The sequence below is a fragment of the Notolabrus celidotus genome, chromosome 1, assembly GCF_009762535.1.
Source record: "Notolabrus celidotus isolate fNotCel1 chromosome 1, fNotCel1.pri, whole genome shotgun sequence".
Lineage (NCBI taxonomy): Eukaryota > Metazoa > Chordata > Actinopteri > Labriformes > Labridae > Notolabrus > Notolabrus celidotus.
Window position 1 is genome coordinate 19,047,303 of NC_048272.1, and position 11,992 is coordinate 19,059,294.

An 11,992-nucleotide genomic window follows, 5' to 3' on the forward strand; every position below is an offset into this window, starting at 1 on the left:
GATCGTGTAGTGGTGAAAAAAACACCAGGAAGGATCTGAGTGGCTTCTACATTCCTATTGGGGTTTGTTTTCTGTCTATATCAGTTCAGTTTTACATCTTAATATCAACGTCTGATGTCTTTCTTAGCTTTGAAACATCCTAAATCCTTGCCATTTCACCCAGAGGATTTTTTTTGTTATATTCTTTGAGTTCAAGTTTTGTGTCTCGCCCATTTTTGGAAAACGGCAACAAAATTGTAGCATAAAAAACTGGTTATGAACCTCATCCTTGACCTGAAGTAAACCTACAAGAGACCATACATGTAAGGCTAATAAAACAAAAAATTACAGGCCACTTATGAATAATTTCAGGTCACGAAGTCACACTTACAGTATATACTTTTTTATTTATTAACATATTATCTGGCTTTTTTACTTTTACCAGGCTGTGTTGAATTATTAAAATCTGATTGGTCAAAACTTCGTAACAAAGCTAAATGATTCTCAAAGGTAAAAGCTATGCAAGAGAGACAACCTGATCATCAATCTATGGAAAGAAGCTCAGCATGTTTCACATGAGCTCTGTTGACACTGTGGCAAAAACATTAGTTCCCTTCCCTTGACAGATGTGAGAGCAGCCAGAGGAGCAACTGAACCCCAATCACAAGTAACTTAAACCATGCATTAAGTGCACAGTAGTGATAACAGCAGCACTACTGCTGTGTATCGGGTCCTGCTCACCCTGTTGGGATTCTAATTTGCATAACTACCTTTTTTTTTTTTTTTACATTATACCTACCTTACCAGCTTCGGTTGGTGGAACAGGATAAGCCTTTCCTTCAAAATCACTTGATGAATTTTAGCACACATTACATAAAGTCCAACAACACAAATCTACTGAGATGGGGCCCTCTCTTCTGATATTCATTTATTTATTTTTCATTTAAAAGGACCATGCATATTAATTAACACTTCTGTAAATATGCCAGAATTAGCCGAAAGGCTAGTTTACATCTGTATTCCCTTGCCAGATGTTAAAAGGCTCCCTAAAAAGATCAAGATATAGATAGAATGTATTACTATGTCGTGAAGCTTAAAAACCATGACATGGGTGCTTCGAGCTTAATTGCTGTTAATTGGTTTGTTTCATTTGTGAAACTGTAACAGTTTGTTGGGATCAGGCATCAAACTACTAAGTTCCAAACTAGTTGATTTCATTCACACCCTGAGCTTTACACTGTTCAGAACTCTGTATTCATCCTATTACTGATGATGAAATCAGGGCTTAAAAGCAGCAAAAGACTGTAAACCATCTCTGCACCAGATTAAGTTAGATTAAAAACCCCAAGAGCAAGGTTAAACTTTGAACAAAGGAAACATCATGTAGATTTAAAAGAGACAGATTTTGTTAGGAAAGAAGAAGCCTTCAGAGGATAATAGGACAGGTGATATTCTATATTTTCATATTATTTTAAAATTCAAAAGTCAAAATCCAACAGTGTTTCAGTCAATCTCTTAATGCATTTGGAATTCCCCAGCTGGTCTGCGGCACTCAGCCCCCTTTGTTCCCGCTGACTTAAATCTTTTAAAAAGAGGTCGAGAGTATACTTTCATTTTCAAAGAATGGCTAAAGCTAAGTGATTTCCTAAAACAGCTGGTCCCAGCAGGTTTCACAAAATGTCACCAAATGGGAGTAAAAAGTGCTTTTGTTGGGGATTATTTCAGCTGCAGATGTGGTGTTGTAGTGACAAAATTCAGCAGCAGAACAGTGTGTGTGGTGTGTGTGTGTGTGTGTGTGTGTGTGTGTGTGTGTGTGTGTGTGGGGGGGGGGGGGGGGGGGGGGGGGGGGGGGGGGGGGGGGGGGGGGGGGGGGGGGGGGGGGGGGGGGGGGGGGGGGGGGGGGGGGGGGGGGGGGGGGGGGGGGGGGGGGGGGGGGGGGTGTGACTCAAAATACCTGTGTTTTTCATAGTACATTTGGCAGTGTAACAGCGAGGCTCATTCATTGTCTTTTAATAGTTTTAGGACAACAACAGAGCTCAGAAGAGATGAGCAATCTCAGGCTTTAGAGGCAGTATTAAAGATTTTAGTCTTTTGGATTGGATGTTTGAAATTAGAAAATTGTAAAATATCAAAAGAAGATTTGACTTAAACCTTGAAGTGATGAGATGAGGGAAAGTAAATGCCAAAGAATACGAAATGAGAATTTTCATTCAGAATAGGATAGCTATATTTGGCCATGAAATAACTTTGTTCTACTAATGCTAACAGCCACACATGCCCCATAAAAGCATTGTATTGACTTTAGTCAGTCAATACAACTATCTAATGCCCTGCTATTCTGATTTGCACTCTTACACTATCATACAGAGCAGAATTTGACAGTTTGACAGTTGCCCTGCTAGCTGAGAGGGTAATGCTAATTTAAAACTAGCCAGATACATTTTCTATTCACACATTCAATTATGTTTTATTTCTATGTTGAAGTTAAAGATGACTAACCTGTCAAAAAAACAAACAAATAAAGTAATTTCATGTTATACATCAGGACTTGTCTCAAGTTCTGCAGAGTCCCTCTCTACTTTCAAAAGACAGCTAAAGACCCAGCTCTCTGGGAAGCACTATGCACTTAGCTAGACTGTTCTCCATTGTTGTCCTCAGTGGCAGATCATGTCTTCCAGCTACAGTTGACTCGCACTGTCCTGCTCTACTCTGGGAATTTGTGTTCAGCTCTGGAGTGACCCAGCCTTGGTACTTTGGTCATTATTGTGGTGATGTTAATTGTTGATGATAATAATGGAAGGTCTTAATTGTTTGGTTGCTTCATTGTAGATGTTCCTTATTTTATTAAGAAAACACTTTTTTTTTCCTTATTTACTTTTATGCATTGCCTTTACACTACTTGGCAGTACCTGCACCCAAATGGATTTGAAGCACTTTGTTACTCTTACTGATCTTGTTTCCTCTTGTCTAGATCTTTGCTTGTGTTGTTCTTGTTCTTGTATGTATGTTGCTTTGGATAAAAGCGTCTGCTAAATGACATTGTACGTTGTAATATTGTGAGTTCTTCAGCAATATCAGGTGGGGTCACTCGCTGACAGTAAGCCAAGCTTTTGCTAACATTAGCTTAGCTTGTTTCTAGACGCTGGGCTTGTTTAAGTTGAGGATTTCTTTTTTTTTACATTCACTGCACCAGGCCGTGCAAAAAGGTGAGCAGTCAACTTCCTCCAACTAAATATGGGACAGGTGCACGGTGCCATGGTGGTGTGAGCATGATGTGTGAAAACAATGTTATTTATCTTCTGATTCAACTGGAAATGCAGAACGTGTGTATTTTCCCTTAATCCTTACTGTAGTCATTTGAACCTCATATAAATAAACCTCAAAGAAACCACAATTTGGGCTCTTACCATCAAAAAACAGGCAAAACAAAAAATTAAAGAGGAGTATGTCTCACCAAATACACTTTTTTCCATGGATACTTTTTGCTGCTTTGACTGACTCAAGCAGTCTTTTGTACAGCCAGAGAGAAGTCCTTACATGACAAGTCACAGTGTACAGATATTTGAAGTTCATTTTGATCAGCTCTGTGCTGCATCGTTTCTGAGTCTGACCATTTAATGGCCATCAGAGTGAAAATCCTCTCAGCACTTTTTTGCAGGACATCTGCGTTCTCAGGAGGGAATTACAAATTAATAAATTATTAGAGTGTATTGTTTTATTTCCAGATGCCTTAACCATGAATGATTCGTGCAGTAATTCTAAGCTGCCTCCTAGACACAGAACACTTTATGAGTGTAATGGAGTTTGTAAACATGTCTTAATTCATGTCATTCATGTGAGATCATTTTCGGTATCAGTGAAATGGTCCTTTAAATACTCTGTGAAGCCATTCAAAGCAGACATCCACCAGGACGGTGTTAAATGAGAGGCACTAGAGCTGCATTATGTCCTGATACTAATACAAACGATACAAAAGGAGAGGAAGGGACAGACGTGTGCTTCAGCTTCGCCTCAAGTATTCACTGGTGGAAATTTACATCAATTTGTCCTCGTCTGAGAGCTTCAGAGCAGCGACTGAAGCCTGACATGCAGCTCTGTATGAATCCTGCACCTTTGTTCAGCAGCATAATGTACCTCCCTAATCACCACGATGCATAAAGCCAGCTAGTTACGCTAATTGGGCCATTAATTGATCACATTATTGCATTAATTAGTGTAATGGATTAAAGGTCATTAAATGTGGCTGTGGAGGTGAGACTCAAAAACAGCTGCAGGGTGATGTATCTCTGATGTTTTTCGATGACGTTACATGGGAGGTTGTTAGCAGGGACCTTTGAAGTGATTTATGATATTAAAGGGACATTCCACTTTTTTGGCACCTAAAGAACATTAAAGTGCCTCTGGTACAACACAGCACAGCTTTTAGGGAGATTTATAAAACTCATTTTAGAAAAAGGAGCATCTAACAAAATCACTCAGTGCATTATGGAAATGTAGGTTTTCAGGATAGTTTAAACGCCCTACAAGGAACTACAATCCAGGATATCTTTGTGTCACCTTCACTTAATTTGAATATTCTAGTCTCTGGCATTCCCCAAACTTCAGTCAGACCTCTTTGTTTTACATTAGCCAGTCCTCTTTGCTCATGCCCATCGGGTCAAGGTTTTCAGGTTTGACCTGAATGCTTAAACATGATATAAATAAACACACACATTATGCTTATAAGCATGTAAAATTCATGTAAAGTAAATTAAATTTTCATAGATTTGCATAACTTTACAAAAAGTCCAGATTGCTCTTTGCTACATTTGGACTGACAGCTTCAAATTTCACATTTATCATGAATTTGTTAATGTAAACAGTTGTTATTTAATGTTTGAACATGATGCCGAAGATTGATTAGCTGGTACAGGTGCAATAATTCTAATTTAACCATCTTTCTTTGTGAATTTCCACCAGATATAGGTGCCATAGGCTTGAAGAGTCCCTGCACTCATGTGGTTAAGAGCAGTGGTTCCAAAAGTGTGGGTCCCCTGGGGGGTCGCGAGACACAAATGGGGGGTCGTGAGATGTCTTTCAGAATTTTTTCTAAATCTAAAAATAGTAAATTTTATCCATTATAGTAAAGAATATTGACAAAAATTGTAGCTAACCTTTAATAAAACCTTGAAAACATAAAATGTAATGGTTTTTCTGCCTTTCTTTTTGCAAGATGACTCCTAAGTTTAGGGTTAGTGATCAGTTAATTATCAAAAGCATCAGTAGCAGTAGGTTAATTCAATAAAAGCACAGGAACACAGACACATGCTCATATAGGTAGGCTAATTTTCTGCAGACCAGCTAAATGAAGCCACATTAAATCACTTTGAGGGACAGTGGGGGACACAGTCTTTGGCACCTATATTTCAGGGGTCGCAGATTTGAAAAGTTTGGTAACCCCTGGTCTAGAGCAAAAAGAAAGAGAGGTTTTAATTTTGAAAAATCAGTGAAGCCTGCTCATGTCGGATAAACATCTAGAGAATCTGCAAAAACTGTGGTGAGCTGCTTTCAGAGTTAACAAAAATTTATGGCATATTACTTAGAAACATGTTGACTTCATGGTGAACAATTTGTCATTGATTTACAATTGCTGAAATTCCATTCTTGCTCATGCTTATTTAGTACTTTAATATAAAGTGATAAGGATAAGTTACGTGCATGTCCTATCTCTATCCCTGTCCTCTTAACTCTTTATTATTATTCTGTTATGATTCTTACTTTCATCACTGCACAAACCGGTATGAGCAATGATTCTGAGGTTGTGCACCGATTGCTACCTTTGCATCGGCGTTCAAAACTAAACTGGAACACAAAGATAAATGTAAGAAGAGATACAAATGGCTCTCTGTTGGCAGAAGAACTGTTGTGTTTTGAGTACATCAGTGATGCTATTTGTCATAAAGAGGATGCGTTAAGAGCAGAAAATTAAATTTCACTGTCAACAACCAGACCATCCCCGAGGAGTGTTAAAAAGGCAGACAAAGCCTGATAGTACATGTTAGCATTAAACTGCTCTCACCTTCTTCAGCCGTCCACTCTTGGTCCCCAGAAAGACCACGCTGTGCCCGTTGTAGACGTAGGAGGTGACAGAGGTCAGCCTGTCCCTGCTCTCCATGTACACGGTCCGTCCTGACGACCAGCTGAGAGCCCCCGAGGGCTGGTTTATATCCAGCCCGCAGAAGTGATCATCAATGGGAACAGGCTGCAGAGAGAAGGGGAGGTGAAGGAGGCAAAGCAGAACAAAAATTATTAAGAATGTAAGAGGTTTTTTAGAAGATGTAAAGGAGAAATCAGGAGAAAGGGTTACAGGAGAAAAAGGAAGAGAGTGAAGGGAAGGAGGAGTAAAGATGACAGATATTAGGAGGTGAGATGGAGGTAACGAGGAAGAGGGAAGAGCGTAAGTAGGACCTAGAAAAAATGACTGATATCACTGTAGACACACGTGAATATGAGAGGAGAACTCAAACCGACTCCTGGTAAGCGTAACATGCATTAAGCTCACAGTTCCCAGGCTTGGAAACGGTTACTTCAAAAGGGTTTGGGGCTGCTGGATTTACCAACAAGCCTTGCAGCAGGCGAAATTTTCAGAGCAGACTAATTGCTGATGGCAAACACGAGAAAGGATATGTGTTTTGCGCCTGTTTCTGTGATTTTTAGATTGCTTGATCTGACATCACACAAACACACAGCACAAGAGATGTCAGGGTTTGATTAGGCTCAAAGAGAGCAGCATGCTAAGCAGTACTGTTACATCTACTAACATGAACCTCAAACCTGTGCTAATTTGCTTGTCATTCAGTGTATAAATCTACCTTTTAGGGCAGCTCATTTCTCATTCCACATCTCCCCTACTTCTTATGGCACGTGGTAGTACTCACTTTGATTCCTCTTTCATCAAGACTTACTGAATGTGATCAGAGGACTTGTGAATTTCACATCTCACCCAGAACTGTGATCTAAAAAGCTATTTCCTGCTGTCATGTGAGTATTCAGTGCTTCACATTTAAACCTGATTATAGTACACAAATATAAATTATTTGTAGATTAAATCAAATAACAATGCTTACCTTTCCTTCAATATAACAAGTTTTAAAAGGGGATCAGTCTATATGAGTAATTCATGATTTGGACGGATATTTGAGGTCCCCAGAGGATTATCATTCTTGCTTTATTAAATTTTGCTAAAACACCCCCAAGATGTTGACTATATTTGAACAAGTATTAGAGGATTATCATGATTATCATTTGGGACAGTTATTAGGTGAGTTGTGAGAATAACTTATAGTGACTCAACTGATGTCCTGAGAAGGTATCTTGCCTCAGAAACAAATGCTGGTGTTCTGTCCTTTGAGTTTACACAACAACCAAATACCTAATTATACATAAGACTGGCAAAAAGTATAGGACTTTATTTAATTGGCTTTCATTTTCTGAATATAATTAGCTTTTAATGTATTTACTGAGCTAGTTGTGGTGTTTTATCAGTAACTTTTTGTTGTTGACCTTCATCGTGATAATTCAATATTAAGATAAAATTAGGCTGATTGATCTCTTAAGTATACATGAAGTCTGATTGGTGTAAAAGCACAATAGCACATACATTGAATTTAGAGCATGTTAGCTGCATGAGTAGACCCTTTGACTGAGGTGGCCTAACTGGGGCACTGACTTATCAAAGGGTGGCATTAAGCATGTGTGAACGCTCAAATGAATCACATATGTGTCATTTATGTCTCGGCTAATGACATCTATGTTGACAACTAATGTCTCAGAATCTAAAAAATGTTATGTTCCTGTGTATATATTTTTTACTTTGGAAAGTAACTCCGCAGAGCAGCAACATGAAAATATTTAAAGCTTCATCCTTTGAGGACTCAAAGAGAAGAGGATATCAGAATTTGAAGAACTTAAATATATAAATGTGCAACTTTGAAAAGCAAAGAAAGCTGTGGTTAATGGTAAAATAAGTCCTGAGGTAAATAGCCAATCATAGTTTAGAATTTAGGGGTGCCAGTCTGATTTTAATGGGGGCCTTCACCACCCCTCGGCCCTCTTCTAGATGTGCCCCTGCCTGACTGCAGATTGTTTTGTGCTCTTTTCCCCTGTGATTGGAAATTAGAATTTTCAGGTTCTACTTATGAGATACTTGTCAGGGGCTCAGAAGGTGGAGTCAGTCGTCTAACAAACAGAAGGTTGGCTGTTCGATCCCAGCTCCAGCAGTTACATGCCGCTGTGTCCTTGGGCAATACATAACCTCAAATTGCTCCTGCATTTGTTCAGCAGTGTGTGAATATGTATGAATGAGATTAGCTAATACTGATGGCTCCTACTATATAGCAGCCCTGCCATCAGTGAGTGAATGGGTGAATCTGACTAGTGGTGTAAAAGCGCTTTGAGTGGTCAGAAAGACTAAACATCGAAAACTCCATTAACCATTTACCATTGGTCAATGGTAAATGTATTACCAACAGAAGGTCCTGGTCTCTTCAGCCCCATTGTCCAGAAGCTAGGCTACAAACGGGGCCAGGTCTACCACATAGTCTACCTATTTAGAACATTTCAGAACTTTACTTTCAGACACCTTTATAAACTGGAGTTCACAGAGGAAGAATGAGACTTAATAGGCAGCAGCAAAAGGGGTGAAACTTCTGTTTCAACCAAGCCAGCAACTTCCGGTCTAAAAATATGAGTCCAATGCGGAAGTGTTAAAAGCTGCAGTTCATTGAGGATCCGCTTGAGGCTGGCTCCGGAAGTACCGGAAGTCACATACACATGAATCGGAAAAAGACGATCTTTACAGCAGAAATAAACATATTTACAGCCCGTACAAAAGACGAGTGTAGTCTGGATAGCTCATTTCTCGATGTGCTCTCACTGTGAGGGGGGTGAATTTTTTTCTAACGCAGCAATTTCGAAGATATTGAGATTACTAGTCTTCCAATGAGAGGCACAGCTGCCTGTGGTAGCACTGCAGCTGTTGGCTAGGAGGCTCAAAGCCCGCCTCTTTACGTCACGATATCTCGAGAGCAGCAATATGGCTGCTGCCGCCGGATGGCCTCAAACAGCTCTTCAGAAACAGATGGGTGACGTCATGGATATTACATCCATATTTTATACAGTCTATGGTTTCAACTGGATAGCTGGGGAGATTGTAAGTTACCTGATAGTGCAGGTGTCTAAACTGTGAGCTCAAGCTACTATGATGTCACGAGCGGGGCTTGACTACTACAGTATTTCAGGACCTCTTTGGATCAGAGGATACCAGCAGCTCACTTATGGCTGCAGTCAGCATCATTTGCAGACCAGAGATTCCTGCCATACTGAACGCCGCTGTTTCTTACCTCCTTTCTTCCATTTTCAGAAGTTAAATCAGAAATGTAAGTGTGTCTTTGAAGTAAGTGTGCGGCTCTCGTTGTTTTTATATTGCATAATGACACAACCCATGATCTTCACAATATGATAACCTTCTCAAAACACTTCAAAAAAATCAAACTATCCCTTTAACTGTAATAAGTGAAAGATTGTAAACAAAACTGCATTTGTCTTTTCAGCTGTATCATACAGACACTTCTTAGAATCTAGACACTCAAAGGAGAATTTCCCAGATCACTTATTGGTCTTTAAAAGCCACATCTTTGCATCAATGGACACACTGTCCATCTTTCACTGAGTCATTACTCAAGCAGCTAAAGAAACAGAGTCTCTGATGACATCTTTACAAAGCTGTAGCTCTGTGTTTCATTGACGGTCCACTCAAAACATAAAGCCTCGAGCATTGAGAGTTCATTATTGAAGAGTCACGTGTCTCTGTCCTCCTCCTCTTCCCTTTATGAAAGACATTACATCTTATTTGTGCAACTACATGAAGGGATCAAAGTACATGTTGGGAGCCTCTACAGCAGAGGATGTGATGAGTATCATTGTTTTCATGGTTTCACTTTCAACTTGTTTCCATAAAAGCGGCTCGTTACGCAGAATTATAGCTTCCACAAAGGAAAAGACTTGGACGTTAAGAGAAAGCCTTTTTTCTCAAGATCAAGAACAGGTCTCGGAGGGTTAAAATACTGCTGACAGCGACAACAGTAGATGGAAGGAGATGAGGAGAGAGAGAGAGGGAGGGAAAGGGGGAGGAGAAGAAGGCGGGAGTCAGTGCCCAAACCCCTGAATAAATCAAAGCTCCGCTCTAGACTCCTCTGATTAGCATTGTGGAATTAATCTCCTCCAGCTCTTCTGCTCATGTGGGATCCTGAAAACCTGAATGGTTGTTAACCCGGCTCTGGCTGCCTGCCTATCAGCTAATCAGGCTGCAAACATTCATAACCAGAGCAGCAACTTTCATCTACATTAATGCTTCTGACCACAACATCAAAATAAACGGGTGACGTCACTGAGTGTATTTCATCTCTATAGTCCACTTACCGCCTTGGTGCACTGTACGTCCTTTCCCAGCAGCCAGTGCAGCTCCAGGTTCCCCTCCCCCTGGTAGCAGGACTGCAGCCGCTCCTTGATTCGTGTGTTGATGTCTTGGATGGTGAAGACGCAGAGAGCAGAGTGATCCGGAGGGTCATGTAACTGCTTCTGTCCCTTGGAGAAGACAGCAAATAGCACATCCTCCCCAGTGCTGATGTTTAGAGACTTTGCCAGAACCCTGCCGGCCTTGGACAGGTACGCAGCCTGTAATAAGCGGTACTCCTCACCTCTGTGTACGCACCCCACAGGTAGCGACACGTAGGAGTGGAACTTTTTGTCACCTTTGCAGAGGCGGATGATTCGAGAGGTGTAAAACAGGTCGCCAGGTGAGCTTCCTGCAGGCATCCCATTGTCAGGCGTCTCAGGTTGGACTGTCATGAAGTAGACGAAGTTTCCGCTGGCGAAGCCGTAGATGTAGTAGATGTCAAAGTGTGGAACAAGAGCCAGTGTGTCCGAGGGGATTTTAATGAGAGAGGAAACAAAGTCAGTGTGAAGCTCGTAGTCCAGCATGGCAGAGGACTCTGGGTCGCGAGGCAGCTTTCGGCTGGAGATGGTCGGGAAGTAGTCCTGCTTTCCACCAACTGCCGTGCCGATGTAGAGAGTCGCATCCTGACCCTGCGAAGGCACGACGACCCCGAACATCGTCCCTGTCTGGTTGTCACTGGACAGGTAGTGTTCTTTCTTGTGTGTTGGCTCCACTAGAATAAACAAGTCGTCCAGCCTCATCAGTTTGCAGACACCCTGGTAGAGGCTGCCGCAGGCCAGCAGTCGGTTGTGAGAGTAGTCGATGAGCAACAGTTTGTTCACATTGTCTGTGGAGGCCAGAGACTCAGAGCAGGGCTGCACAATCAGAGGAGGGTAGCATGCTTTGTTGTCGTACTCCGGTCCAGTATCGTGGGACACCAGGAGGGTGAGATTGGCTGACAACTTGTAGATTCTGTTGACGGCTCCGACGTACAGAGCGCCGGTGGACTGATGCACAGTCAGGTGGTTCAGCGACCACTCTTTCCTCTCTGATTGAAAGTTGTTTAGAGTCTGTCCAAGAGTCTTTTGACTCACAGAGATTAGAGTCAATAACCACACTGCTAGAGGCCATGACATGACCTTTAGAGGGCCGTGGCCTTTAGTGAGGCCGCAGTAAGTCCATCCTCTATCTGAGCACGTTCCCATCCCCACGGGGCTCCGAAAACCACCAAGCTCAGACAAAACTCCTGGGACTGTGTGTCAGCAAGGAGCAGGATTACACGGAAAAGATGAACTGAAGGGCTGTCTCCTCCTTCCTCTTTCTGAAAGAGACACAAAAAAAGATATTTGTTTTAGAGTCAACAGATCCTTGATTCTTGAAGAGTGAAAAACTGCTCTCAGGGTATCATTAGACACATCATTTGAAAACCTCCAAATGTATGTGCTTGTTTCCCCCTCGGTCTCAGCTTAGTCAGACACATGAGACATCAAAGAAACAAGTAATCATTTGTTCAGACTGTCTCCCCTTATTTACTAGCCC

General features: G+C 41.4%; 1 pseudogene; it reads right to left on the minus strand.

The window, feature by feature from the left end:
- The window catches only part of LOC117810314, a 117,948-nt pseudogene extending 106,290 nt beyond the window's left edge, over positions 1-11,658 (minus strand).
- Between the last annotated feature and the right edge of the window lie 334 nt (positions 11,659-11,992).